This window comes from Alosa alosa, chromosome 19 (genome assembly GCF_017589495.1).
Source record: "Alosa alosa isolate M-15738 ecotype Scorff River chromosome 19, AALO_Geno_1.1, whole genome shotgun sequence".
Lineage (NCBI taxonomy): Eukaryota > Metazoa > Chordata > Actinopteri > Clupeiformes > Clupeidae > Alosa > Alosa alosa.
In genome coordinates, this window is record NC_063207.1 from 3,185,300 (window position 1) to 3,211,227 (window position 25,928).

A 25,928-nucleotide genomic window follows, 5' to 3' on the forward strand; every position below is an offset into this window, starting at 1 on the left:
GTTCCACAGTACACTCAATTTGTATATTAAATTCAAGGTGCACCAAATAGTGGGATGTAATATGACCGCTGCATGGTGATGTTGTGTTCTATCTGAGGAGAATGGAGGGATTAGGAGTCACAGGGCCACTGAGCACAGACCCTAACTTCATACAGCATATATCCTGTGCCAACATAACTTCTGTATTATCTACCTAAACAATACAAGGCAAAACAGACTCGACTACCTTGTACGTAAAGTTGGGTTCCCGTTGAATGTTTAGGGACCGTTCGTTATTTATACATGGGGCCACCGGAGGAAAATAGGGGAGGGTCATGTCTTTTTATTCTTTGTTGAGGGGAGGGTCACCTAACTTTTTTTTGTCTAGGAGGGAGGGTCACCCATCTTTTGTATTAATGAAAACAGCAAAAAATCAAAGTGGCTTGTTTGATTGTTGATTTCTGTCGCCATATAACATTTTCTTTCGTTCCATAGCTCTGTCAACATTCAACAATGAAAATAAGGGAGATTTCCGGGTTTCTCACGAAAAATACGGAAAATGTCAACATTCGTCCCCATTAACGTTGGAAGGGTTGGAGCAACAAAGTAGTCTACTTTATTCACGCCTGACAGCCTATATCCATTTGGTCAACTTTATCCAGCCCTAAAAAGTTAAATTTAACTTTGGTTTACTTGTAGTTTACCGTGTAGCCTAACTTTAAACAGTGTGCATGCTTAACATAAAGCATACTTGTGCTTCATTCATCCACACATCCAGCCCCTAACGTTTTGACAAGCATTTCTACCAATTGACCTCGTTCCTGCCCATCTCTAGCTTTGCTGTCTCCACCTTTCTGTTTTTGTTGTTTGCAAAAAAAAATATATAGTATTTATTGGTAACCAGCAACAAGTGCAATTTGTTAATCGCTGTCATTCTCTCTCCTGCCAACAAAAATGTGTTACGTTCCAAGTAGCAGTGCGTAATTCTGCTTCATAAAGTTGAACAAATACATTTGGTCATATAAATAGCCAGTTTATGGTCTACAGAGTTGGAAAGTTATGGTAGGCCAACTTGGAGTGAATATACAGGGGGAATTCTTTGTCTAGCTGAGTAGCATGGCAGGTGCGCACGTAGGCATAGGCTACGCCCGAACGCTGCAAGCGCTAATGAATCGTGCTCTCACGACAACCACGTCGTTAACTTCCTAAAATATTTAGCTAACTCAAATTAAAAGTGTGCATGCCTAAACTTCCCAATTGTGCTCCTAGTATAAAAAAGAAGTTAGTGTGAAGCCCTGAGCTCATAGTCCAGTATGAGAAAAATCTGGATGTTGCAAAACTTAAGCTATGTCTGGGCCTGGGGCTGTGGGGAGGTTACTATATCATGGTTTGTCAATAATGCCTCAGGTCACCACACCTGTTCCCTTCCGTGCACTGAACACTGATTTACGGGACCCTACCTACATACACATGCACACAGACAGGGCACACTGGCAACCAACTTCTCAGTTATGGTGGAGGATGAGCACAACACAATACAGGTGTTGTGCAAATCAAGTGTTCCACAGTACACTCAATTTGTATATTAAATTCAAGGTGCACCAAATAGTGGGATGTAATATGACCGCTGCATGGTGATGTTGTGTTCTATCTGAAGAGAATGGAGGGATTAGGGGAGTCACAGGGCCCCTGAGCACAGACCCTAACTTCATACAGCATATATCCCAGCCGACATAACTTCTGTATTATCTACCTAAACAATACAAGGCAAAACAGACTAGACTACCTTGTAATAAAGTTGGGTTCCCGTTGAATGTTTAGGGGACCGTTCGTTATTTATACATGGGGCCACCGGAGGAAAATAGGGGAGGGTCATGTCTTTTTATTCTTTGTTGAGGGGAGGGTCACCTAACTTTTTTTTGTCTAGGAGGGAGGGTCACCCATCTTTTGTATTAATGAAAACAGCAAAAAATCAAAGTGGCTTGTTTGATTGTTGATTTCTGTCGCCATATAACATTTTCTTTCGTTCCATAGCTCTGTCAACATTCAACAATGAAAATAAGGGAGATTTCCCGGGTTTCTCACGCAAAATACGGAAAATGTCAACATTCGTCCCCATTAACGTTGGAAGGGTTGGAGCAACAAAGTAGCCTACTTTATTCACGCCTGACAGCCTATATCCATTTGGTCAACTTTATCCAGCCCTAAAAAGTTAAATTTAACTTTGGTTTACTTGTAGTTTACCGTGTAGCCTAACTTTAAACAGTGTGCATGCTTAACATAAAGCATACTTGTGCTTCATTCATCCACACATCCAGCTCCTAACGTTTTGACAAGCATTTCTACCAATTGACCTCGTTCCTGCCCATCTCTAGCTTTGCTGTCTCCACCTTTCTGTTTTTGTTGTTTGCAAAAAAAATATATAGTATTTATTGGTAACCAGCAACAAGTGCAATTTGTTAATCGCTGTCATTCTCTCTCCTGCCAACAAAAATGTGTTACGTTCCAAGTAGCAGTGCGTAATTCTGCTTCATAAAGCCAGTTTATGGTCTACAGAGTTGGTAAGTTATGGTAGGCCAACTTGGAGTGAATATACAGGGGGAATTCTTTGTCTAGCTGAGTAGCATGGCAGGTGCGCACGTAGGCATAGCCTACGCCCGAACGCTGCAAGCGCTAATGAATCGTGCTCTCACGACAACCACGTCGTTAACTTAAATAGGCCTAGGTTAACATCACTCTGAGTTCGCATTTAAGCAAGCAAAACGATGATTTGAATACATCTGTTTCACTGGAAGGGCAAGGGGTAACAACAGGACAACACAGAGACAGGCCAGAATGCAGGACTAATGTTATGAGAGTATTACAGTAATATGGGATATTCTACGGAAAATATTAAAAAACGGCAAGACAGCGGGGAACGTTAAAATGATAAACCCGGAAAAAGTTGGCATGTTAGGTAGTTTTCGGTCCCTGTGATTATTTGTGAAATTGTGCAAACGGCCTTTTCAAGTCATTTGAGAAGGAAGGAGTGTAGCAAGCTCCCAAATTGACGCTCGTATGAAAAATTGAGTTTTGGATAATGTTCAGCTTCGGCAGCTTTACAATGACTGAGGAAGCCTAGAGACGAGTCCATAGCAACAAGTTCATGTGTTGAATTAGTTATTAACCAGTGTGCTTTGTTGAATGGTCTCAATGCTTTATTTCATGTGAATACTTACTAGAGGAGTAACTTTTCAAGTAGGCTAATGCAGTTGCAGGAAGTGTGCGTTTAGTTTCCATGCTTATTGTGTTTCCACAACAATGTTAGTGAGTAAATCTACTGAAATGGCCACCATCTTGGTGAAGTGTGATGTGTAAGATCAGAAAGCAGAGGTTGATTTTAGGCAGTAGCATATGTTGATGTGTTTTCATAGCGCGTAAGAGCGTGGGCCGAAGACATTGACAATTGGCTGGGGAGGGTCATGTCATTTTTGAAAATTATATAGCAGGCAGGGTAGGGTTATGCAACTTTTAATCGAAGCATTCAAAATCCCTCCGGTGATCCCGTTTCTAAATAACGAACGGTCCCTTAGGTATTTTTCAGTCCCTGTGATTATTTGTGAAATTGTGCAAACGGCCTTTTCAAGTCATTTGAGAAGGAAGGATGTAGCAAGCTTAGCAAACATTATGCTTTTACACAAAGGGGATAATATGCAGTAAGTCTTTGATTGTCAGTATGCATTTTGGGCAACCAAAAGTCCTATAGGGAGTTGCCATAGGGCGTTTTACAAAACGCATGATTCAGAGATGCTTGTTATCTGGCAGAAAGAAAGATTTTTCAAGAAACTACATGGTCTCAGCTTTCCAATGAGGTCAAGCATTTGATTATAGGGCAAACTCGGTGAGAACAGTGGCTGAAGCAGGTGCTGTGCAATTTCAGGCACAAACTTGAAATATGGCTGTGTTCCTAAAAACAGGTTTTATATGTATTTGAACATACACAATTCCGCACATTCTTCAAATTGACCACATGCCCTCAAGCCACTGTTCCTACATTTAGGTCTTTCCGGTCTCCTCACACAAAAGCTTGAAGACCTGTGACCATGCATCACTTTGTTACAGGTGACTAAGGAGTTTGTTTGGCACATCCTTTAAATCATCACTCTCTACTCTTCAGTGGAAACACATTTTTTAATCGCAGACATTTCAACAAGGACAACAAACAGGTAACAGTTCACATTTATGTTTTATATTTGATAATAAACAGGTAACAGTTCACATTTATGTTTTATATTTGATAATAAACAGGTAACAGTTCACATCTACATGTTTTATATTTGATAATAAACAGATAACAGTTCACATTTATGTTTTGTATTTGATAATAAACAGGTAACAGTTCACATTTATGTTTTGCATTTGATATACATTGTACCTCCTCTGAAATATTGCTACACTGATACTGCATCAGGTCCAGGGCAATAGAGCATGGGGCATGGCATCAGGTCCAGGGCAATAGGCTCTTTTCACATACTGCTTGTTTGTGTCCGGTAGAGTCAGGTGTGTTTGAACCTGCCACTATTAATGTAATTAGTGTCTACACAGACCAGGTGTGTTTGAACCTGCCACTATTAATGTAATTAGTGTCTACACAGACCCCGTTGGGTGTGGCACCTAGTAAATCAGCATGTTACGATGAAGAAGGATTTATGAGTTATGAGTTAAAATTGTTATTATTGGGTAAACAAGATATTCAGTGTCAGAGTAAAGATAAAGTTAGAAGCAGAATATGCTCCCTGAGTTGCTGTAGCAAGTATTGTTAATGTAATTAGTGTCTACACAGACCCGGCTGGGTGTGGCACTAGTGAATCAGCATGCTACGATGAAGAATTTACGCAAGTTAAAGGAGAATTCCGGTGTGATATTGACCTAAAGGGTGTTGAAACATGATACCGAGTGTGAACGTATGTTTCATAGCCCATCTCGGCTTGTCCCCTGCACTCCAAAATCTGGCGCCCAGTTAGCCGACGATGCTACCAACAGCTTTTTCAATGGTGGTGCTTCGCATCGGCTAGCTATGCAAAATAAATCACTGTTTTACACCATTTACGAGGCTCAATGTATCTCCACACTTCATTGGTAGACTTCCGAGGGCCCTGACATTTAAAACGAGACATTGAGAACTTTGAAAAAGCACTGGTAGTTTACTTACAAGACGATTTATACAGACAGTATCTTCATGAAGTTTAGCGTTTGCAGCCATCTTGAATTTAGTCAGGATAAGTCGAGCGACGAGTAAGAATGAACAGGTATGATAAAGGATCAGATTCCAAAAATAATTCCGTGGAAATGCATGGATTCCAGTTGCTGCTACTGGAAGAAGATGCCGTTGCCCATCCACAGAGCACAGAGTTAACGCTCCACCAGAAACATAGTGGCTGCATTGCGTCCCTTTTGTGCAAAGCGCCCATAGAGCATGGCTCATGGCATCCTATAGCCCATAGAGCATCCTATAGCATCCTATAGCCCATAGAGCATGGCTCATGGCATCCTATAGCCCATAGAGCATCCTATAGCATCCTATAGCCCATAGAGCATGGCCTATAGCATCCTATAGCCCATAGAGCATCCTATAGCATCCTATAGCCCATATAAAGCATCCTATAGCATCCTATAGCCCATAGAGCATCCTATGGCATCCCATAGAGCATCCTATAGCCCATAGAGCATGGCTCATGGAATCCATGGCCCATAGAGCATCCTATAGCATCCTATAGCCCATAAAGCATGGGTCATGGCATCCTATAGCCCATAAAGCAGCTCATGGCATCCTATAGCCCATAAAGCATCCTCATAGCATCCTATAGCCCATAGAGCATCCCTATAGCATCCTATAGCCCATAAAGCATGGGTCATATCCTATAGCATCATATAGCCCATAAAGCATGGGTCATGGCATCCTATAGCCCATAAAGCATCCTATAGCATCCTATATAGCATCCTATAAATCCTATGGCCCATGGCATCCTATAGCATCCTATAGCCCATAGAGCATCCTATAGCATCCTATAGCCCATAGAGCATGGCTCATGGCATCCTATAGCCCATAGAGCATCCTATAGCATCCTATAGCCCATAAAGCATCCTATAGCATCCTATAGCCCATAGAGCATCCTATAGCATCCTATAGCCCATAGAGCATCCTATAGCATCCTACAGCCCATAGAGCATCCTATAGCCCATAGAGCATGGCTCATGGCATCCTATAGCCCATAGAGCATCCTATAGCCCATAAAGCATGGCTCATGGCATCCTATAGCCCATAGAGCATCCTATAGCATCCTATAGCCCATAGAGCATGGCTCATGGCATCCTATAGCCCATAGAGCATCCTATAGCCCATAAAGCATGGCTCATGGCATCCTATAGCCCATAGAGCATCCTATAGCATCCTATAGCCCATAGAGCATGGCTCATGGCATCCTATAGCCCATAGAGCATCCTATAGCCCATAAAGCATGGCTCATGGCATCCTATAGCCCATAGAGCATCCTATAGCATCCTATAGCCCATAGAGCATGGCTCATGGCATCCTATAGCCCATAGAGCATCCTATAGCCCATAAAGCATGGCTCATGGCATCCTATAGCCCATAAAGCATGGCTCATGGCATCCTATAGCCCATAGAGCATCCTATAGCATCCTATAGCCCATAGAGCATGGCTCATGGCATCCTATAGCCCATAAAGCATCCTATAGCATCCTATAGCCCCTATAGCCCATAGCATCCTATAGCCCATAGAGCATGGCTCATGGCATCCTATAGCCCATAAAGCATCCTATAGCATCCTATAGCCCATAAAGCATGGGTCATGGCATCCTATAGCCCATAGAGCATCCTATAGCATCCTATAGCCCATAGAGCATCCTATAGCATCCTATAGCCCATAAAGCATCCTATAGCCCATAGAGCTCTGTGGATGGGTCATGGCATCCTATAGCCCATAGAGCCCTGTGGATGGGTCATGGCATCCTATAGCCCATAGAGCTCTGTGGATGGGTCATGGCATCCTATAGCCCATAGAGCATCCTATAGCCCAGGGGTCTCCAATTTTTTTGGGAATGAGGGCTACCTGAAGACCCGAAATAATATGGAGGGCTACTCATTTGAAACAAACAGACCCTCACCCCTTTTTTGCGAGGGTAGTCCTCCTAAATAATAGGGCTATGTGATTTTTACTTTTAAATTATCAATATTGTGTAGGCCTATATGTCTAAAATGCAACACTACCAACATTTTTGTTCAGTTTGTTCATTTCAAAGTTTGCATGGGGACTCTTTTTTTAACAAAAAAAGCAATAATCTTTTTGTGCAATTAAAAATTTGGGTTACAAATTTTACCATCATTGTGGATTCAGGGGTTGTTTAAGTTCTGATTTCAGTGGACAATTCGGTTTTAACATTTCAATAGTAGGCCAATCGCCCACACCACCCTAACATATGAAGACACCTTTTAAAGTTATTGCACACCTGAAATCTCTCCATGATTTGACAAAAAAGGTAATGCACAGTCCTGCTCAGTCATGCATGCCACAAAATTGTTTTTCAGTCCTTGAACAATCATACAAGAACCGTATTTGACGAACATGGAATGGCCACAGAAGTTTTGCAAAGATATGCTTCCATTTGCTACACCAGACGAGCAAGTTTTTCCCCTTTTACTGTCTATGCGTGCGAAGAAGCGTGCGCCGCGCCGCCTCGTTGTTGTTTAAAGATTGAATGGGAAACGGATTTGGAGCCAAAGGCTCAATGAAATGGAGGAATACTAATTTAAAGGACTGTATAATTATTCTGTTACGGAGGTAATTTGAAGTGCTACAGCCAGTCGGTCAGGACTGCTAAACTAATCTTGAATGAGACGAGCACCACCAATTCCAAGTAATCTTCTTTATTGAAGCCGAGTTGAGATACTTTGTTGTGTGGTTCTGAAATAAACCCATACAAAAGGGGAAAGGAAAGTATAAGTGAATGAAATACAATACGTTCGGACATGCAAATGTATCAGCAGGCTAATGTGTACAACGTGTATTACGCAAGTATGACTGCACATGCAAATGTGGCAGATTCAAGAGGGGAAAGTAGTAGCAGACTACGCCACCTAGGGTATTGTCACCACTAGGAAATAAGTCACCAATTCACACACACACACACACACACACACACCCTTGCTAATTGGCAACACAGGTTCGACATATGCTGGGCAGAGACATGTTTTTAGAAAATATATCTATTTATTATACAAATGGAGCTACAGGATTTGACATAAAAACAATAGACAGAACAGGGCTTGATCACTGGTGGAACAGCAGAGGGGAGAGAGACAGAGCTATCGAACACAATTTTACACTGCACTGCAAACAAGTTATGACACTTCAACACAACTCACACTCAAGACTGCAACAAGTGAAACCAAAAAAGACTTCACTTTAGGCAACACAAACAGGTGAAACCAGGGGAAACTAAAGACTGTAACCACACTAATCCCGCACAGTGAGCGGCCAAGGCCCCCTGTTTCTAGTGGTACTGAACTGGGACAAACAAATAACACAAAAATACGGTTGCACAAAAGAAAATAAACATCCAGAGACAAAACAGCAGCCCGTTGGTGATGGCAGGCAATGCACCAGGTGGCCAATCTTCTTCCACGATCAAATGTGCCGTCTCTATAAAAATAGAAATATTATAGTTACTCCTTTTACCTATTTGATAAAAAAAACGGCGAGTAGGTGAGCATCAGAGTGAAGGAGCTTACCTTCAAGCCACACAGAATAAAATCCTGAGGGACCAGCCCTGTCCAAACTGAACAAATCACGTCGCCCAGTAGCCGCAACTCCTTAGCACAAAACAGTGATAACTTGACGCCACTTGACTGTACAGCAGCCCATCAGGACGCCAACCAGTCAGCCAAACCAGTGCATTTCAGTGCAACACCATGATCAGGTCCCCAGAAGGGGAAAAGGCAGGAGCGCCCTCACGGGAAGCACCTGCCTGCCAATATATCAGTGAAAGGCTGATGACTGGGCGGGTCTGTCAATCATGGTAATCAGTGAGAGACAGACAACAGAGAGCAGGACCTGCTTACCCTGCTACACAGAGCCCTCGTGGCCATTAACGTCTTATACACACACACACACACACACACACAGTGTCACCCTTTGCAGCTCGCTAACAGCTTGCTAAATTAACAGAAGGGCGCCACAGCCACTTTGGTAGAGTCCTGGTAGACCACATGAGTCAACGAAGCATCTCTTCGCGCGATGAGAAAGCAGTTGGGAGTAATTGTGTCGGGGTCGGCCGCATCTGTGGCTGTGTAGCCCAGCCGCTTTGAGTTGAGGATCCCCTCAATCTCATCAAGGACAGTCCGCAGGACTTCTTCAGTGACGGTCTGCACTCCAATGGTGACCTGCAGTGAAGTCTTGATAGAGCGGATTTCCCTCTCCCAGCATCCACCAAAGTGCGGTGCTCCAGGGGGATTGAAACAAAATCGAACCTGCTGACTGGAAAGGTGGGCTTGAAGCTCTGGATGGAGTGCTCTGAAGGACTCCTGCAACTCACGCTCTCCTCCTTTGAAGTTTGTACCCTGGTCACACAAAATCTCTTAAGGCTTCCCGTCTTGAGATGAAGCGTCTCATCGCCATGAGGAAGGAGTCTGACTCTAAGCTGGCAAGGAGGTCAATGTGCACTGCCCTGGTAGTCATGCACTTGAATAGCAGTCCCCACCTCTTCTCATTCCGCCATCCAATTTTAATTAGGTAGGGCCCAAAACAGTCCACGCCAGTTGAGTAGAATGCAGGCTTGAAAACACGCTGTCGAGCTGCAGGTAAGTCAGTTATCTGTGGAGGTTCAGGTCGCCCCCTCCATTTCCTGCATTCAGTGCACTTGAACTGGTGTCGCCGTACTGCTTCGCGCCCTCTTAGCACCCAGTACTTCCTCCTTACCTCAGCAAATACCCTCTCACTGCCTGGATGGAACAACTGCTCGTCATAATCCTTGATGATCAGTCGGGTCAGAGGGTGCTTAGGTTCGAGGAGGATTGGGTGGACTGCGTCTGGTTCCAGCTCACTACACCGCCTAAGGCGGCCTCCCACGCGGAGTAGTCCAGTGGCACTGTCTATTTCTGGACAAAGAGAACTCAGGCTGCTACTCCCTGAAATAGGCTTCCCTGACTTCAACTGGGACATCTCGGTTGGGAAGGAGTCTCTCTGTGCTTGAAGAAGAGCTGCCTCTTCATCTCTCTGGTTAGAGTCTGGTGGTAAAGGCTCTGTGAGGTTGGCCGCCCCATACAGCTGGTGTACGCAAGCGGTGATGAACTCGCAGAGAGAGTCAGATTTCTGAGGGTCTGGCAATAATCTGTTTCAACTCACCATCTTGCTCAGCACAGTCCAGTGGTGGCTGTTCCGGCCAGTAGTTGAGGGACATCTTAAGGAAGGAAGGTCCGTGTTTCCATCTACCATCGCCTGCCAATTCGCTCAGTGACTTGCCGCGGGTTATATCATCAGCCGGATTATCAGATGACCGCACATAACGCCATCTTGCACCCTCTGTCAGCTCTTGAATTTCTGCTACTCGTGTCCCGACAAACACTTTGTAGCGACAGGCTGGGGAGAGCAGCCATTGGAGCACTGTTGTAGAATCAGACCACAGAGTGATGGACTGAATGGATACTGTGAGCTCAGTGGTGAGGAGTTTAGACACCTGTGCACCACTAAGAGCTGCGCACAACTCTAGATGGGGTATTGACTGTTGCTTCTTGGGTGCAACACGAGACCTCGCTGTTAAGAAGGCAACTTCCATATGACCCTCTGTGTTCTCTGTCCGCAGGTAAGCAACTGCCCCGTAAGCCTGCTCGGAGGCGTCACAGAACACATGGATGTCTCGCTTACTGGTAGGTTGATCCATCTCCGCACTAGTGTAACATCGAGGAAGGGAAATCTTCTCCAGGCTGCTCAGTTCTGCCTCCCACACACGCCAGGATTGGAGTAGCTCTTCGGGTAAGTGGGGGTCATCCCAGTCACGTTTCTTGTCCCAAAGCCGCTGTACAAGGACCTTGGCTCTGGTCGTATAGGGCACAATATACCCAAGTGGGTCATATTGACTTGCGAGGACTTTATAGATGTTGCGCTGTTGTTGTGTTGTTGTGATGGTGGGACAGTCTATCAGTCTGAACTTGTAGTGCAGCATGTCAGATTGGCAGTGCCAGTGTAGGCCTAATGCAGACTCGAGGGCGTTCTGCTCACCATACCTGAGCCACAACTCACAGCTGGTGGATCTTGCTTCTGAGGGGAGGTGGCTGATAACTGATTGCTCGTTACTCACCCACTGCCGTAAGTCAAAGCCTCCAGTGGCTAACAGGGAGTTAAGCTCATTTACTAAATCTTTGGCTGCAGCCACTGAGGTCTGACTGTGTAGGCAGTTGTCTACATAGAATGACATTTCCACCATTTATCGTTATCACAGTAAGGGCAGCAGGTTTTGAATTTACCTTTCTGTGGAGCAGGACAAGCTGATATCTCTGGTGTGGGTGTATAACTGCTGTCCACCTTCTCTGTGCTCAGCAGAATGGTAGTGGATCTACCTGCAGGCCCTGTGTCTTTACGGTTCTCTTTCTTTGCTGAAGAATCCTGCTTTGAAGAGCTGGGCAGCTTCACGCTGTCTTCATGCACTTGCAGCTCATATTCCAGCCAAGTCGAGAACTCACAAAGTGTGGGTATGGCTACTCTCATGGGATGGAGGAATCTCTTAAAGCCGATCTTCAGACCATGTGGTAGTTTACTCTGTAGCCTTGATACATGTGACCCACAATCTAGCTCTGCACGTCCCTCTGCTCCCAGCTGCTCCAGCATACTAACCAGCGAGCGGACACAAAGAGCAAACAGGCGGAAGTTCTTCTCATCATCATTGCTGATGTTCGGGCCATCCATGACCTCAGTGATGTGGCGGAGAACCAGCTTATGAGGTTGCCCATACATCCTTGTCAGGGCGTGCATGGTGTCTGTGTAGGGGTGCCTTGAGTTGCAGTAAGAATCTGCAATTAACTGTGCCTCATCTAGCTTCAAGTGATCACAGAGAATCTGAAATTTGAACAGTTCGGTGGCATCCTCAGGGAGCAGATTCTCCAGCGCCATCGTCAGCCTGTAGAACTCTGGGGATCTGGGGACGAGAAGCGAGGGCTTGGCTCAGAGTGAGACTACGTAAATCCCGCCCTCTGATTGGTCCATTTTCTGACCATTATAGTGGACCTTTTTAACACAGTTAAAAATTTAACACAGCTACAATTTGTAAGGTAGGCTATTACTAATATCAATTTAATGTTACAGATGTATGGCTACATACATTCTTAAAATGGTTCTGGTCTAGACTTAAATATCTATTGAAAACTTCAAAATGGAGCATGTTTTTAGAGCTGATCTGCAGGCTAATCTGTTGGATATTTTTTAGAAGGTGCTTGGGGGCGCCAGTCAGTCTCCGCTGGCTACCTGGTGCCCGCGGGTACCGTGTTGGAGACCAGCGCACTTACAATCTCGTAATTGCAATACAGCTGATCTGGCTTAGTTCAATCTAAAGTTTGTTCACTCTGTGTGTTCAGTGTGTGACTATAAAAAAGCCATGATCAACAGAACTCAGAAATGACGAGTCACCGTGGCAACTGAGTAGAAACCTTACCCCACTTCCTGCATCACTCTCTATTAGAAGTTATGATTTCAAAATCTTCACAGGGCGTAGGCTATGGAAATTAATGCCTCACGTTCAGAGCCAGATCGGTTGGAGAAAAAAACAAACAACCTACAGTATGTCCTGGAGGGAGGACATGTCGAGAAACACTAGAAATGACTAGAACACACACATTTGATGCAGCAGTTATACGCCTAAAAGCAATTGTGTTATGGTCGTGCGAGTTGGAAAAGTGGGTGGATTGAAGACAGATAACCCTTTAACTGGGGAAGCCCATTGGATGATATATGTTTTTTCTGCAAGCTATAAGAAACTAGATGTACCAAGCGGTACGAAAACCCAGTCCTGCACATGAAAAAACTATTTAATAGTTTTTTCATGTGCAGAATTAAAAGAATTAAAAACTTTTAATTCTAGTTGCTAATCACACCATTTAACGTGACTTGAGATGGACAGGATTCAGGAACTAAAGACAGGCCCATCTTCTGTCTGACTCACGTCACGTTAACCCATGCATTAAACCGCATGTCACTGCTTGAACATACCGGTAGTTCACGTTGACAATGGAGAAACACTTAGCTTACTTAATTTATGAAAGAAATGAAGTTTTATGCCAACATGTTGTAGAAACACAACCCACAACACTGCCTTTATTTGGTGCAAATCTCCTTTACTTTCTTTGGTTAGGCTATAGTTTGCTATTCACATTACTAGGCTATCACCGCAAGTGCATACAAAATGTTTTTGCCCAAGTTTTGCTTTAATCCAATTTACCTTCGTTACTACCAGTCGTTGCTTTCAGTGCGTTTCTCTGTGTTTTTAGCAGCCCCTGCAACATGCTAGTCCACTGTAGCCTATAAGCTTTGTACATAATGTTAAACATAATTTTGGATTCAGTGGCAATATTTCTTGATTGTACAGTGCCTGTCTCTCAGTAATGTTTTAAAATGAGAGCTTCGTCAGCTGACAGTAGGCTACTTTGTCGGCAGTCATGAGAAGTTCGCTTGCTGACAGAACATAAATATGCTGCCCAGAAACCTTGTGAATAGTTCTGATTTTTTTTTACTACACTAACGAGGTTGAAATATAGCCTTTGCCTACAGCATCTCCTTAACAGTAATGTTAACAAAATGACAGCATTCATATGACAAAGGAAAACGAATTCGGTCACTCAAGACTGTGCCACAGCAACCAGTGTAGGCTACAGTCCTACCCAATAGGCCTACTCGAAGCAGATAGCGTTGTCTGACGGTGTTTGACTAACGTTTCGATGTTCGTTAGTCAAAAACATCGACACATCGAAACGTTAGTCAAAGTTTAATAACGTTCTGCACCTTTTATTAAATAATAAAGAAAAATTAAGAAGACATCTGAGCTGCACCGGGCTTCTCTCCTTCTCTAAAAATATCTGTCCTGGCCTGGTTGCACCGATTGTGGCCAAACGACAGAAGCCGCTGAGAACCCTCCTTTGTCTCCCAAAAGTGTTACTTTAGGCCCCAGCTCCCCCACTGCTTGTGAAAGAAGGGGAGGGGGCTTAACGTGAAAAAGCTTAATGTCCCAAAACGGCAACAAGTCATAATGGTAGGATACAGGAAGTGGGGGGAGGGTATGGGATGACCAGAGCCATCTTCGCTGTGCTATTCAGAAAGCATCTTCTATTGTCTTTCCAGGCGCACACAGCTCGTTATAGCCTATCGAGTGCCTTAACAGATAGGCTCTGCTCTTGGGTTTGGCCTCACACCGAACTCAACCCTCTTGTTGCTTGCAGTATGTTAAATAAAGCGATGCAGATTACATTATTTATTTCTGATTAATTGCGTCTTTTGCAACATCTGCTTGTTAGGCTGGGCTACTGTCAATGTCCTGTACAGGTAAATGTTCAACAATTGCTGGTGTAGGCCTACAGGCTATAATCAATTAGGGACTGTTATTTATTTAAGGGGCTACCGGAGGAGTTTTGGGAGCGTTAGTCAAAAAAGACGTGACCCTCCCTCGCCAGCAAGAAAGTTTTCTATGACCCTCCAAAGTAATTGAGAAAAAATGCATGACCCTCCCCAGTCCCAACAATTTAGGCTATTGATGCCTTCTGTTAGCCTGGCGGGCCATCCTATATCTTGAAATGTATAGTCTGGAATCGAACCATTCACCTCGCTTAATCCAAGGGGCGGGCAGAGAATTGTCTTTCAAACTGCCTAGGCATGCAATAGGCCAGCGCCATTTACCATATCCAGAGTGTTTTGTCGGCAAACGGCAAATACATCCTTCTTCAAAAGGAATGACTTATGCATTGTGTTGCTCAACTTTCAAAAAAAAAAAAAAGTCCAACTCCTCCAAAGTTGACGCCAACGCCGATTCAAACAACCGCTCTTCGTTCACCATAGCCACCTTCCTTGTTGTTCACCGTCACAGGACTGTAGTTATCCTGTTAAGCCCGCCTTAAGACTCTCTAACAAAATAGAGCGCTGTGATTGGATGATGTCCACGGCATCAGCCAATAGAAATCCCTATGGTTTGATACTAGTGTTACAGGCTGAGCAAATTAATTTGCCGCCGCTAGGGTGCGTTTAGATTTCTAGGCTAGCCTTCTGTAGGCTACTGGGTCAATTTGGGAGCTTGCATGCTACGACTCCTTCCTTGAAATGCCTTGAAAAGGCTGTCGTTTGCACAATTTCACAAATAATCACCGGGACCGAAACAAACCTGTCAACTTTTCCCGGGTTTATCGCGTATTTTAACTTTTCCTCGCTGTCTTAGGAGGAGCTGCAGGGCCGTCGCAAGGGGGTGCGAGGCCCTGTGCGAACTTGACAGATGCATGAACTTACGTGCATGAAATCATGCGATAGCTTACTTTACATATAGCCAAGGCTACCGTCGGTGCATTTTAATAGTAGCCTAGTCTAATAAGCTACACCAGCTTGTCTTTAAGAGGGGAAATTGTATAGCCTATAACATTAGCTGAGTCACATATTTGGCCATATGGTGTTTATCATAGGCTACATCACAAAACCAAATAGTGTAACAAAGGCGAACACTTTAACAGGGGAAATTAATTGGGCATGAATCATTGTTGACAAACGGTATTGGTCAATAAGCAGAAACACACACGACATTCAAACTGTTGATAAGATGTGCACTATGGAAACTGGTCGGTAGGCTAACATTGGACAAATAAATGACACTGACTCGCCATATCTTGCTTTGCCGCAAACTCAGCAATGAAATCATAGGCCAGTTTGCAGGTAGCATAACAACTTTTTCAATTCATAGAAGGGAGAGCCCAGTCTCTCCTGTGACATTGAGGTACGCAAATAGTTTTTAATAGCCTGTTCAACTTCGAAAAGCTTTGTTCACCCGATGCCAGTCAATAATCGCAATTTCAAATTTTGGGAAGGTTCGTTCAATCTTTTTAAATTTTAAGTGCAGTAGGCCCCTATCTGCCCCCTTTGGAATTATATCTCGAGCCTATTATAAGGTCCAGTGCGTTATGCCCTGGGATTCGGACGTGCTCAAAAAGAAAAGAAAAAACACTTTTTATAGACGGTTATGAGGAGCAATATGAGTCTGAACTCCGTGTTATTCAGACTCAACCCTCTTGTTGATTTGATATCTTTTTCGTTGTCGTTTGAATGTCGGCAAGCAGGCATGTTGCGGTTGCAATTTAAGGGAAATTTCTACAGTAGGCCTACAACATGCAACATGCTTGTTAGGCTGGGCTACTGTCAATGTACTTGTACAGGTAAATGTTCAACAATTGCTGGTGTACAGGCTATAATCAATTAGCTAAATCATTTGTCCAGCTGTTTAAAAAAAATTTCGTGCTACATTCAAACGCAAAAGGTGCTTTGATATCTTTTTTCGTTTGAACGTCGGCAAGCAGGCATGCTGCGGTTGCAATGAATGAGGATAATTGGTTTTATCTGCAGATTTATTTTTTGCATTATTTTGAATATGACTAGCTCTAGTCTCAACAGCACGTCTACTTTTTCCACACGCATCTAAGTTCTAACACACATCCCCTCTCGCTTTCTCTCTCTCCATCCCTGCGCACAGGGCTTTCTTAAAGGAGCTGCACCATTTTACAACAATTGCATCTACATTTTCATATTAGAATGTTTTGTCTGTTTAAGTGTAAGCTTAAACTACCGTGATCAATTTAAGTTCCCGTGCCTCCGCTGAAAGTCTCATGCGCTTATCGTTGCACTATCAAATCTATAAGTAACCGTGACAAATAGGGTATAAGATCTATAAACTCACGCTATTGTATTATCATATATGTTTGGTAATGGCTCACTGCGTCATGGAAGCAGTTAAGTCAAGTCGCATCAAAAATAGTAGTGACACCTTGTGGTTGTTTGTGTCAACACATGTTGACAAACATGCGTAGCACACGGAAGCTCTTGATAGCGCACGCCACTAACGTCTATAAAAACATTATATTTATGAAATAAAACTAGAGAGGTATCTCGGATTAGCATTGCTGTTTATTGTTAAACTGCGATTTTCTGCAGCCAGTGGAGGTCATTTAGCCTACTATCCGTCCGGACAATATTGTGCGTCTCCCCTTATTCTGAAGCAGTGGCACCGCTAAATGAAGAGAAGACACTGAGAAGAAAGTTAATGTTTTAAATAGGTTACATCAATACAATATATAATATGTAAAGTGAAACTGGACGGCCCATAATAACCTCAGACTAGTTTTAGGCTACTTATTGTTAAATTGCAATGTGAGCGGCAGCCAGAAGGGAAGGATACGTCGGCAGGATTATTTAAAAAGCAACTGCAACTACATTGTGCGTCTGCCCTGCAAGCAAGGCAAGGCTGTTGGCAACGTATTGGTAGCCTAAATGCCTAGAAGTAAAGTTTTATTTCCACATGTTCTTCATCCTGTGTTGAGGATTAATAGCTTGCGGAATGTCTAAAATTATTTAAGGGGCGACCGGAGGAGTTTTGGGAGCGTTAGTCAAAAAAGACGTGACCCTCCCTCGCCAGCAAGAAATTTATCTATGACCCTCCAAAGTGATTGAGAAAAAATAGAGGAGTTGGCCATCGCAAATAATAGTGGAAGGCCGATTGTGGGAGGGGTTGTGGGAGGCATTCGGTCGGATTCTGGTGCTGTGGAAATGTGTAGCCTTTATGTGCAGGGTACAGTAATATGACATTCAATTCAACAAGTTTGTTAAAATGGTGATTTTAATTTATTAGGGCTAGGCTATGTCCAATTTATTTTAGTCTATTCTTGCTCAGATGTTCAGCATACTGTAGGCTAGGCTAGGCCTATGTCCGATTTATTTTCGGACATACAGTATTCTTGCTCAGATGTTCAGCATCACCGATTAGATGGAAAACATGAATGTCCACGTAAGGGCATTGCTTTGACGGGTGACATTAGAGACTTCTGCCTAGATCATCTGACAAAGATAATATCACATACCTCGGTTAAAACCTATCCACCTTTCATAGTACGGGTTAATCGGGAACTTACGCCACACGTGATCAAGTTACTCTCGAAGTTACCCAGATAAGCCAGTAACCCCGCTTCGTAGTACAGGCCCTTGGTGTTTTATGCCCCCAACGTTGTCTTCAAGGCAGCGCTGCCTGGAAAGCACTAGGGTTAGGTATAGGTTAAGAAATTAGAATTAAAATTTGTTTTGGTGAGTGGTTGTTTGGACCATTATGCACTGGCCAGTTGTCCCCGCCCCACTAATCCCATCTAAAAGTCAAATAAATTAAATAAAACAGAATAAAATAAAAAGTTAAAAGGAAAAAAAAAAAGAGGAGCTGTAAAAAAGACACAGAGTGGTTTAAAACTTTAATTTAATTTTTCATTAAGACCTTGTGGGTGTAGTGTTTGAAGTTTTAAAATCCACAATCTCTCTGCTCTTTTCCTCTGTAAATTGTCCAGCCAAGGCCACAGACCCTCAAATGTGTGATGTTGTCGTCTGGAAATGTGTGACAGAGATAAGTGTTGAGTGTATTTTATGTATGTTGTGCAGATGTTGTTTGAAGTATCGCGAAGTGTATGTCAGTTTCCCCAATGTACAACATGTGACAGTGAAGTGCAGGTGATAGCATATACTAAGTTGGGGGAGTGTCTAAGTTTAGTGGATTAGTGGGTGCAGAACAGTGACTATGAATATTGGTGATGAATAGGTGAGGGGGTGAAGTGTAAAGTTTTTTTCTTTAGGGGGTGGTGGTTGTAAGTGGCCGAATTGAAGGTGGGTGCGTATGAGGAGGTCTTTGAAAGGGTTTTATTGCGTCTATATCTTGAGGAGATGAGTGTGTGGTGTTGGAAGGTGGGGTGTGTTGTTTTGGAAATCAGTATAGTGTTGTTTCAGTGTGTGTGAAGGTGTTGTATGCGTGTGGTAGGTGCCAATAAGGGGCAGGAGATGGGGTGGAGTCCAGGGTTGGGGTTAGGAAGAGGGTTAGGGTTAGGAAAAGAGGGTTGGGGTTAGGGTTAGGCAAAGGGTTGGGGGGTTAAGGTTAAAGGTTTAGAAAAGGGTTGGGGTTAAAAAGGTTAGGAAAAGGGTTGGGGTTAAAAGGTTAGGAAAGGGGTAGGGGGGTTAGAGTCAGGGTTAAGGTTAGGAAAAGGGTTAGGATTAGGATCTGGGTCTGGGTTGGGGTCGGGTTGGGGGTAAAGAGGAGGTCTGGTGTGGGGAAGTGGGTGATGGGCAAGTGTTTGGGGTGTATGAGTGAGTGGGAGCAAGGCCGGCCAAAGTCAAGTGCTTAATGTGGCGGAGAAGCGTTTAGAATAGTGCCTCTTCGAGGAGGGGCTTAAAAGAGTTGTTGTATGGCATAGTGAAGGTCTGTGGGGAAAGGAGCAGATCACGATAAGCGGATTATTTGTGATTTAACTATGGATCCTAAGCGTGTGTTTTGGGTGATTGCTGTCCTTGTGCAAAAGTGAGTGAGTGTCCATTGGGTTTTAAAATAAACTTTGGAGCTAAAAAGTTTATGTGTAGGTGAAATAGGGGTGAAAAAGATGGTAGTGTCTAGAAAATTAATTTGGTGAGGGTCAATAGTGGCCTTAAGTGAGATGGATGGGTGATGTGAGTTTAAGGTGTCTAAAAAAGTGTTGAAATCCTGTAGGGGGTGTGGCCAAGCTCAATGATGTCATCCAGATAACGAAAATAAAAAGTGGGTTGAAGGGGCACTTGGCCAGGCGTGCCTGCTCCCACTCACTCATGTAGATGTTGGTAGGAAGGTGCAAAGCGTTGACCCATGGCAGTCCCGTGTACTTGTAGGTAAAGTTTCTTGTCAAAGTTAAAATCATTGTGAGTGAGACAGATTTCTAAAAGTTGCAGGAGGATGGTGTCCGGTCTGTGAGGGTCTGGGTATTTTTGAAAAGTGTTTTTGAACTGCTTGTAATCCAGCCCGGGGGTGTTGATATTGGTGTAAAAGGCTATCTCGTCTAAAGTGAAGAGGGTGAGTGTGGTGTGGGACTGCCATGGGTGAGAAACCTAGTGAGGGAAGTGGTATGTATCCTTGAGGTAGGAAGGGTGTCTGTTGGAAAGGGGTTAAGATAGGAGTCAATATAGATGGAAATGTTGTATGTGGTGCTGTTGCAATCTGACACAATGGGGCGACCAGGAGGAACCTGAGAGGAACTGTCCAGGTGTGTGGGGGTTTGTGAATTTTAGGGGAGGAGATAAAATTGTAGTGGTCGGGGGTGGTCAGTCCTTGTAAAAATATACTTTGTTTATAGTTAATGAAGTGTTGTTGATAAAGTGAGGTGACTAACCGGTAGTTCCAGACTGTGCTTTCTGCGGGTTGGGTGGACTGTGCTATGGGTGTATAAAACTGGGTGTTGTTGAGCTGTCTGTGTGCTTCAGTGAGGTAGTGATGGGTGTCCATGATAACAATTTTGGAACCCTTGTCCATAGGTTTGATGACTATATTTTTTATTGTTTGTGAGTTGTGAAATGGCCTGTTTTCCGCTAGTGTGAGGTTGCTGGTGGTGGGGGAGGAGGTGTCTGAAAAGGAGGTGAGTGCCACGCCTGTCCCTGTGAATGTGCTAACTAATTTCTTATCTAATTGTGAAGTGTGGGGTTCCCAAGTGGAGGGAGAGTGAAGGGGGGTGGGAGTGTAGGTGTAGGTCTGAGGAAAAGTGATGGAGTATTTTAAAGGCTGATGATAAAGGTATAGGTCCCTCTGGAGTTCCTCCCGGTCCATGCAGTGGTGTGTGGAATGAATGTAAGCCCCCCTCTCCAACAGAGGCGTTGTGGGGAAGTGGGTTGGAAAAGGGTGGAAAGGTTCATGATTAAATCATGAGGGAGGGTGGGAGTGGGTGGAGGGGGTGAGTGTGCAGGAGGGGGGGTGGGAGTTGGGGGGGCCAGGGTTATGGGTGGAGTTATTGAAAATGTAAATATTGGCACCAATGTGTAAAGATTGTATGAGCTGTATGGGGTGTCCAGTGTATGTTATCTTGGGTGGTGTGGAAGGTGTCCGGGGGGATAGTGGGGATGTGGGGGAAGTGGGAAGTTATAAAGTTGTTAATGTGAGTGAGATTGGCCTGCTGTTGGGTAGTGAGGCGGGGTGAAAAATTAATGAGGGGAATGTGTATGATTGCATTGGGGAAAACTGTAGAAGCATGTTTGTAGAGGATGAGGAACTGTCTGATGCTGGTGTTTTTGGGGTCATGGTCCTTGTTGTTGAGGCCCACTGACAAGACCACCGACTTCACTTGGGGAAGGGGGGTGGTTTTCTGTAAGAGTTTGGCAAAGTGATAGGTGGTGGCTCCAGGGTAACTGTCAATTTGTATATCGGGATGGGTGAAGGGGGGAATCCTATTGAGATTGGAATCTCCTATGAAAGCTAGTGGTTTGTGTATTGAAATTGACCATTCTTCCAGTTTGTTTCTGAGGGCACGGTGGTAAGTGGGGTGGAAGAGGTGTGTAGTGGGTGGTGTGGGTTGTAGGAGGAGCTTGGAGATGGTGTGTGGTGGGGTGTGGGGTGTGGAAGGGATAGGAGGGTTGGGTGTCTCCGGCGGTCCCACAGCTTTTGATGGAGAGGGCTCAGCTGCGGTTGTGACAAATCGTTTGACTTGATGAGTCCGCCCTTTAAGTCCTCGCCCTCTCCAGCTCTTGGGCGCCCAGTCTCCCTCTCCTCCTCTGGTGGGTGCTGTGGGGACAAGGAAACTATATTATCGAGGGTGTGTACTACTAAGTGGTTGGGGGGTTGTGTACGTGTTGACCTGGGTGAGTGTGTGGTGGTGGGGGTAGTGTTTGTTTCAGGTTGGCTGTGTATTGTGTGGTGAAACTGTGTGGTGACTCTCAATGTGGGACGCTGGGGTAGTGGCTTTGCTGTATGTGCTTGTGATATTATGTAGGGGGAAAGGTGTGTGGTTGTGTTAGCAGGAGTGCGTGGAGGTGTAAAAAAGTGTGGTGTAGTGAGTGTGTCAGCTGTCAGTGTTGTATGTGTGTGAGTCTGTAAGTTGGTGGATCCTGGTGGTGTGTTGTGATTGTGTATGGTTGGAAGGGTGGAAGTGGGAGGGGAAGTGGAAGTAGGGTTGGGAAGTGTTTGAGCTAACGTGTCTGTGGTTGTGTGTGATGGTGAAGTTGTGGATGAAAGTGGTGGAAAATCTGAAAGGCATGTTAAAATATATGGGGGTATATAGGGGAGGAGGGTGTAGGCAAAGGGGAGTAGGGGGTTGAGGGCCAGGTGAACTGTAGGAAGAGAGGAGTGGTGAATCTTTTTCTAGGTACCTCTTCCTGGCCCAGCCACACGCTATTTGAAAAGCTGTGTTGTTAAAAGGTGCTGAAGATGTAGTAAAATTTAAAATTTGTGAGGTGTAGTGGTTGTGTAAAATTTGCATGTTCTGTTCCATCCACTGTGTTGTGTTGTTTCTGAGTAGTTCTAGTGTCTGGGGTGTGGGGGCGGCTGGTTTGATGAATTCTGTGAGTTTGGTGACCTGTCTGTACATGCCTGTGGAGAAAGTGTGTGTATCCAGAGCTGTGTGTGTGATCTGTTTGTGATGTGTGACTTGGATTAATTTAAAGTATTGTTTGGCTTGTTGGCGTGTGAGGGGATCTGGTTCATGTCTGAGAGTGTTTGTGTACATGTCTGGTGGTGGAGTGGGGTGTGTGTGTGTGTGTTAAGAGGGGGGTCTAGTGGAGGTTAAGGTGGATGCATATGTGTGTGTGTGGGCCCAGGGGGTCTATGTGTGTGAATGTATCTGGTGTTGGGTGGGGGCATAGGTAGGAGAGGACGTGTTATGTGAAGGTAGGAGTGGGTAGGGTACTGTAAAGGAAAGCCTCTCTGTGTGGGGTTGGTAATTGCATTTCTGTAAGTGTGAGGGGGGGTGGGTAGGAGTGCAGTAGGTCTAGGATGGGGTTGGGGTCTAAGGGGGGATGTCTATGAGTGGGTCTAGCTAAGTGTTTGGGAAGGGGAACTGTGGCAGACATGATATGTTATGGGTGGATGGAGACAAAACATGCAGTAAAAAAACAAAGAAATAATTAAAAAAGATTAAAAAAGGAGGATATAATTAAAATATGAGAAGTGTAAATGTATGTGGGGTAGGGACCAGGAGAGAAGGGGAAAAAATGTGTTTGTGTGTGCGCGTGTGTGTGTGTGTGTGTATGTATGTGTGTGTGCGTGTGTGTGTGTGTATGTGTGCGTGCGTGCGCGCGCGTGCGTGCGTGTGTGTGCGCGTGCGTGTGCGTGTGCGTGCGCGTGCGTGCGCGTGTGTGTAGGGTTAAGAAGTTAAGGAAGGAGGAAGGGAAAGTTAAAAGTAATGGAGTAAAAGGAAAAAAAAGGAAGAAATAAGGAAAAAGGCTGAGTGTAAGGCTAGGCTAAACCATGGGGGGTAAATGAGATTAAAGTAAATGTGTGTGGTTATGGGTGAGCAGGTGGACAAAAATAGAAGGGGCAAAGAAAAGGTGTGGGTAAAATGACTTATATAAAAAGGGAAGGGCAATATATAGTTTTAATTAAAAGAGAAGGACTAAAATGTGAAGGGGATAGCTAAAATGTAAGAAAACAAAGAGTCAAAACAGGCTTAAACAAGATTAAAAGGGGATAGCTGTGGGGAAATCTTACCTCAGTAAAAGCAGTAGTCCAGGTAAAAAGGCTCACCTAAGCGGTTAGGTGAGCCTCAGAGTCCAGTAGAAACTTTATTGCACAGCCAGTGGTAATGAATCCTTGTGTTAAGGTTGGAAAAAACCTGTCAGGATGAGTTTATGGAGGAGGCTGAAGTCGATGATCCAGTGGTGAAGTCCTTGGTGGTTTGTAGAGAGAATATATTGTCCTTGTTTTTGAGGGGAAACTCCACAGCTTCCAGTTAAAATTTTAAAAGTTTAATATTAAAAAAGCCAAATAGCTTGGGTAAGAACTTCTAAGATCGAAATTTAAAAAGTTCTAGCACTGTGTTGAGTCTTTCCAGCGCTGCCTGGAAAGCACTAGGGTTAGGTATAGGTTAAGGTTAGGGTTGGGGTTAGGTTTAGGATTAGGTGCCTTTCACCTAAAGTCAGCGGTGGCAGCGCTGCCTGGAAGACTATGTTGGGGGCATAAAACACCAAGAAACCACACGCTCACACACACACACACAACACACACAGGGACATAAACACCATCGAGCGTGTGTGTGTGTTTATGTCCCTGTGTGTGTTGTGTGTGTGCATGCTTGTGTGTGATTGTGTGTCTGTGTAAGAGGCAGAAAAATCCAGCTTTAGAAAGAAAGTAAAAGTCCTCCCACATATCTGTGCCAATCATTCACCTTAACCAGCTGATTCCAACTAGCACAACTCTTCAACCAGCTGATTCTAACTAGCACAACTCTTCAGCCTGGTAGCAGCTAATTGGTGTTAAGTGTACAGGTAGAACAAATACATGGTTGGACTTTTACTTTCTGAAGCTGGACTTTTCCACTTCTGCCTGTGTGTGTGTGTTTATGCGTGTGGGTGTCTTTATGTGTGTGTCAACTTAAAACAACAGATTTAGACATTAAGTTGAGGTTAACCATCAGGTATAACGGTATTGTGTTAAAACAACAGATTTAGACAGATTATGTCAATCATCAGATACAACGGTATTGTGTTGAAACAGCAAATGGAGGCATCCGTGGCCTACTGGCTAGCACTTCGGACCTGTAACCGGAGGGTTGCCAGTTCGAACCCCGACCAGTAGGAACGGCTGAAGTGCCCTTGAGCAAGGCACCTAACCCCTCACTGCTCCCCGAGCACTGCTGTTACTTAGATTTAGACAGATTATGTTAACCATCAGGGACCACGGTATTGTGTTAAAATAGCAGATTTAGACAGATTAAGTTAACCATCAGGTATAACGGTATTGTGTGAAAATAAATATAAGGTGACACTGTTCAAAACAAAACTGTCACGTACAATCTCTTTCCGCAACATTAAGTCCATTGACCCAGCAGCTTTAGACTCTAGTATTGCCAATCTTCGCAACATTGACTTCACATCCACCCCTGATGAACTGCTCAGTCACTACAATTGTGGCCTACACCATCTCCTCGATACCCTGGCCCCATTAAAAACTCGGACTGCTTCCTTCTCCCAATCTGCACCCTGGTTTACTTCTGAACATCATCAACTGAAAGCCAGAGGTCGCCAACTGGAACGCCTCTATAGAAAAACTGGTCTCACCATCCACAAACAAATGTTATATACCCATTTACTTATCTATAAAGACTCTCTTTCCACTGCAAAGTCCAACTATTATACAGATTTAATCAGATCAGGCTCTGGCAACTCTCGAGCACTTTTCTCACTGGTTCATAAAACACTACGCCCACCTGATTCTCTCCCACCTAATTTTTACTCCACTGAGTCCTGTAATTCCATTATGACATTTTTCAATACTAAAATTGACCGTATTCATCAACAGTTAGCCCCCCAGATCTCAACCCTCAAACCATCCTCTGACTTTCATATCTTCTTGTCATCCTTTCTCTGATTTTACCCTCCCCTCTGCTTCTGAAATAACCAACCTTGTCCGCAAATCTAAACCATCAACCTGCCAACTTGATCCTCTCCCAACTACACTGGTTAAAGCTTGCATTCACTCCCTGACCCCTCTTATAACTGCTATTATCCATTCCTCTCTTATTGCTGGTATTGTTCCGTCACCCCTCAAATCAGCTGCAATAACCCCCATTCTCAAGAAACCTGCAGCTGACCCCAGCAACTTCAACAATCTCCGCCCAATTTCCAACCCCCCTTCCTTTCAAAAATCCTGGAAAAAACAGTTGCCTCTCAGATTCATGACCACCTCTCCCA

General features: G+C 44.2%; 1 long non-coding RNA gene across 2 annotated transcripts in view; it reads left to right on the plus strand.

Annotated features, from left to right (window-relative positions):
- Positions 1-4,097: 4,097 nt before the first annotated feature.
- Positions 4,098-25,928, plus strand: part of LOC125284253 — a 34,941-nt gene continuing 13,110 nt past the window's right edge. The window contains exons 1-2 of one of the 2 annotated variants that reach the window (XR_007191843.1): positions 4,098-4,184; positions 10,840-11,009. This is a non-coding gene — a long non-coding RNA (uncharacterized LOC125284253). The remainder of the gene's footprint in view (positions 4,185-10,839; positions 11,010-25,928) is intronic. The other variant, XR_007191842.1, reaches the window with a different exon arrangement.